The following is a 5,351-nucleotide window of genomic DNA, read 5'->3' as shown; positions in this document are numbered from 1 at the left end:
AGCGTAAGATCCCATGAACAGACTACCATGTCTGTATTCAACTACCTCCTTCCATGAGAAGTGTATGAGGAGATGGACTTCTCTCCATGTCCTCAACTACTGCAGCCCAACTTTGGCTTTCTTTACTGACTACTTCCCATGGTCTTTTCTCCTAAGAACTTATGCTGATTTCTCTTTTAACATCACTGTTTTCTAGACCTTATTTATGGATATAAATTATGTTTCTACAGAGGAAGAATTCGTATCTTTTTTGGTTCCTTAGCACAACTTAGCACTTACCACAGCTAAGTTCAGGTCACCTAGGACTTACCTTTCCTTCAGAAAGAACAAGCTACAGTTCACGTATTTTTAGAAGCTTCTAACACTAATGACAAACTGTGCTCAACAGAAACCCACAACTAAAAAATGTTGGTTTCTGCAGTCAGGATTCCATCGGCTATACTGCTGAAGAATCAAATATTTTTCATTGTATTAACAGACAAGTATGTTTAAACCTCCTTATTTAATTCTTAAATTAGCAAAATTGAAAAAGCATCTTTTCACTTGTTAAGTCCAGTACGCGATAACAGTATAACCCCTGCGGCAAACTGAAGAAAGAGACAATAGCCAGAATTTCCAAAATAAATCTATTGATCTAAAAGGATGAGAAGCTGCAAAAAAGTAAACTGGAAAGCCACACAAAAATTACAACGAGGTTTTCCTCCTCCAAAAAAGCATTGCCAAATATTAAACAAGCCGCAAGCCTTATTTTCCTAGGCAACAATTTAAAATTGAAAACCAGAAATGAACACTTTTATGTGTAAATAAGAAAAATAACTTTCTCATTAACATCCCCTAAAATTAACCAATGACTTGTGTAGAAAACTCTAAACGAACTGAAGAATATGATTAAAACATAAAACTTGCCAATTTGCCTAGGACTGCATTTCTGAAACGAACAGACAGAGTTATCTGAGTTTTATCCTCTAACTTGTAGCAATCTCTGACGCCAGCACTAGAATCTACTGGAATATATTAATAGATATCACGCTCTCGTAAATCCTAGGGTCTCTATCGCTATGCAGACCAGCATTTTAAGAACCTTTTCCTCCTTGAACTGAACATGGAAGGGGCCAGGACATCCCTGCATTTACAGAATATCCATTGATAACAACAATTCCCTCTGAGGTAGATGCAAATAGTTAAGAAATATCAAACAGAACTAAACAAGGAACAACTACTGCTGGTAACTGTAAGTGTATTTATCACGTGCCTCTATTCAGAATGGTCTGGTACAGTTCAGTTAAGATCTATGAGTCTCAGGGCAGGTATACTGAGATTTAAGAGTTTACTTAAGTACTTCCAGTGTATTACTGGGCAACATCTAAACTACCTAATAAAGAGATCTGCATCTAGAGCAGCACTAGAAATAATTAGTTTTACTTCAGCTTGGCTTTGCAACACACCTCTCAGTTTTATTAGCAAGTCACTGAACCTATCCCTCTCATGTGCTTCATCCTGTAGGAATGGAAGAAAAACAGCAACAAAAAGAACATGTAAACATCACAGATCCAAGATCACAACTTTTCACAAATATGATTTTTTTTAAAACTAAAACATGTTTTGGTGGTGCATTGCAAAGGTATTAAAATGTTTAAGTTTAGCTTAAGAAGGATTTTTAAAAAAACTATCCAAAAGTAAAAAAAAAACTTCAAAAAGTTTTATAATGGTATCAGAGTAGACTGCACTGTAATGCACAACCCACCACAGACCTTAATTGCAGAGACCCAAGTGTGCATCTGAAACTTCTCTAATTCTTGCACTTGAACCTCATTTTCAAGATAAAGCCACAAACTGCAAATCCGACAAATTTTATTTCAATAAAATTACCTTTCACAACTGATAAGAATTAAAAAACTGTATGATACCACATAATGAGAAAAAAACCCATATATTTCTTAGATCCATTAAATCACGAGCAAAGCTTAACGTTAAGGCACATGTCTGATTAATCATCTTTGCCTATCTTCTGTTTAGTTTTATATTCTGAATGTATGAATCAAGAACAAGGCTGAAGTCAAGAATGCACAAGCCATTCTTCTGCTCTTTCGCTCCTCGGAAAACAGACAGGCAGCTAAAATTACCATGTTTTTTTCTTTTCCAGCAGTGGAGAACTTGCAGTAAACATTCTGGTTCCACTGACTTACCAAATTCCACAATAGGAAGTTCCCATAATCATACATGAACACAAACAATTTGCTAGAAATTAGACTAGATTTTATGTTGAAAACATTGGGCAAACTTGGTACTGCAAAATCAAGTACATGATAACAGAAATTCTGACACACGTGCATCGAGCCATATGTACCTAAGCCTTCCTAAGGCTTTTCTGCTGACAGAGGAAATTCAGAACATTTTGATCCCTGCCCTCCACAATCACATCACAGTCCCAAAATTAACTGTTGACAAAAAACGAATATAATATGCTTTTACAAGAAAAAAAAAAACAACAAACCCCAGAAAAATATGCATATCACAATAAAGAAATCAGTAACTCTTTAACGTTAATTCAGATTCTAACTCAACTCAACAAAACACCTTAAGTGTCCATCTAATTAATACAGAAAACGAGGGTCTCATCTTCCGCTTAAGAAACAATACATATGCTCCATCTCACACAAAATACAAGATCCTTCCCACAGTAGCATGGGTCACGGTGGAGAGGGTGCTGTCTCCTGCCATCAGCATGTGAAGCAGTATGCCATTAGTGCAAAAGGTTACCAGGGTCTTTGGAGAAACCCTCGTCAACAGTGAACAAAGATGCTTCAGCTTTTTTCACCACCTAAATGCTGCTAGCTTCCCACTATTTACTGAAAATTAAAGACTGAACGGCTCCTCACCAGAAGTGGAATGGCAGTTCTCTCACCAAAGAGCTCACACATGCTACTTGTTTATAAACTATGCCTGTTCCCTAAGAGTTCCTAAGGATTCTTAGCGCTAATGCTCAAAAACTTCAGACAAGCGACTGATTAACAAGGAAAGATTCATTTTTCTTCCTAAATTAATAACCAAGTGAAACAGAATCTTAAGAACCTCGCCATGTTGTATTAATCTACCGAAAATTCAGCGTGGACTGCCTTGAAAAAACAGGTTGCAATTCTTCCAAATACCCTCAGATATAGTCTTTGTCTACGTGTGGTAGGTTGATCTTGGCCGAATGCCAGGCACCCACCCAGGCTGCTCTATCCCTCTCCTCCTCAGCTGGACAGGGGAGAAGGAATTCAACAAAAGGCCCAAGGGTCAAGGTAAGGACAGGGAAAGATCACTCACCAGTTACCATCATGGGCAAAACAGACCTGACTTGCGCAACTCGGTTTAGCGTACTACCAATTCAATCCAAGTAGGATAATGAGAAATAGAATCAAATGTTGAAACACCTTCCCCCACCCTGCCCTTCTTCCCAGGTTTAACTTCCATTTTTCTCCAATTCCTACCCCTCAGTGCACAGGGGGACATGGAATGGAGGCTGTGGTTAATTCACCACATCCTGTCTCTGCTGCTCCTTCCTCCTCACGGCGGGGATTTCTCCCACTCTTCACACAAATTGCTCCAGTGTAGGTCCCTCCCATGTGGTGCAGTCCTTCAGGAACAAACTGCTCCAGCATGGGACCCCCATGGGCTCACAATTTCCACCAGCAAAACTGCTCCAGTGAAAACTCCACTCTCTGTGGGGCCACAGGTCCTGTCAGGAGCCTACTCCAGCACAGGCTTCCCACAGCGTCACAACCTCCTTTGGGCAGCCACCTGCTCTGGTACTGGGGTCCTCCACAGGCTGCAGGTGGACTGCTCCACTGTGGACTTCCATGGGCTGCAGGGGAACATCTTCCCTCACCACAGTCTTCACCACAGGCTGCAGGGCAATCTCTGCTCTGGCACCTGGAGCACCTCCTGCCACTCCTTTGGCACTGACCTCGCTGTCTGGAGAACTATTCCTCTCAAATACTCGCAATCCCTCTTTGTACTGCTGCACACATTTTCTTCTCAAATATGCTGCTCCAGAGTCACGCTCACTGTTGCCGATGGCTCGGCCAGAGGCAGGTCTCTCTTACAGCCGACTGCCAGAGGCTTTATCAGACATGCGGGAAGCTTCCTTCTCACAAAAAACACCCCCCTCACTACCAAAGCTTTGCCATACAAACCCAATCCACTATACTTGACTGAATCCCAAAGAAATAAGCTGAGCCTTTTCAAATGCTTTGATTTTTCAAGAATCTAAAATTCTTTAAAAGTACCTACAACCTGTGGCAGTGCTAGTTGTGCAAGTAAAAACAGCAATTACTTCCTCTAACACTGACACTTTAAGTACTGAAAACTTCCACAAAAAGCTGTCCAGTACTAAACCAAGGAACACACACACATATGTCTCTATTTCAAGTTTGGAATTCTTTTTGCACTTCAAAAATACTCTTACATGTTGAATTCATGGAACACATACCAGATAGAAGTGCTTTACTTTTTTAATCTCTTCTCTCTTTTTCATCAGCCTTCTAGAAATCACCTCTACTGTCTAATAGACACTAAATCTTAAAAAAATAGATTTCTGTGTTTCTGCAAACGCTTCCATCCAACATTTTTTGCTAAGACGGAAACAGTGCCATCTCTCCCTTCTGCTCTTTCTCAAGTGAACACTCTGGCTCTTCTGCACTGCATCCAGTAGTTCTTCCATCTGACCTAGACTTTGTTTTTCTTCATTCAGCATCATTCTTCTACACAAGAATCATCCACCTTACTTGCAATTCATCTTTACTTGTTCTTCTAATCTTCTGATGCTCTTCTTCTAGCCTTGTGACCTCAGGTATGCATAACAAAATTTTTTAACTTGGCTTTGCTGTTCAAGTGCATTCATTTTCATTAGAAATGTATTATCTTCATCCATATAAGCAACATAACCAGCCATACCTTTTGCCATCTTTCTCTCGCTGCTCCCCATTCCTGAAAATCCCACTACTTACACAATTCGAAGATTTTATAATCCACACACAATCTACAGACTTTCATCCATCCCTGCTCTGTTTTAGGAGCAAATTCCTCAGGTCGTCTAGAATTTCTGCTTTTGCTTTAAACATAAAAGAAGAAACAGAGTAAATTTAACCCGAAGTAGATTGTTAATGCTCAACATCATTGTTCACTTTCCAATTTTGTTGTTTGCCCTTTTCTGTGCCCTATAAACTCTCTCCATGTAACTTCTGTCACAGCATGCTGGTCTTCCCAGCTATTTTCAAATCTTGCAGAACTTTTGGATTTATCAATGTTAAAAATAGAGAAGACAAGGATATCCACACACATACTTCCTAGAAGAAATCAAGAGAAAA

The sequence above is a fragment of the Vidua chalybeata genome, chromosome Z (genome assembly GCF_026979565.1).
Source record: "Vidua chalybeata isolate OUT-0048 chromosome Z, bVidCha1 merged haplotype, whole genome shotgun sequence".
Classification (NCBI taxonomy): domain Eukaryota; kingdom Metazoa; phylum Chordata; class Aves; order Passeriformes; family Viduidae; genus Vidua; species Vidua chalybeata.
This window is presented reverse-complemented; position numbering follows the sequence as displayed.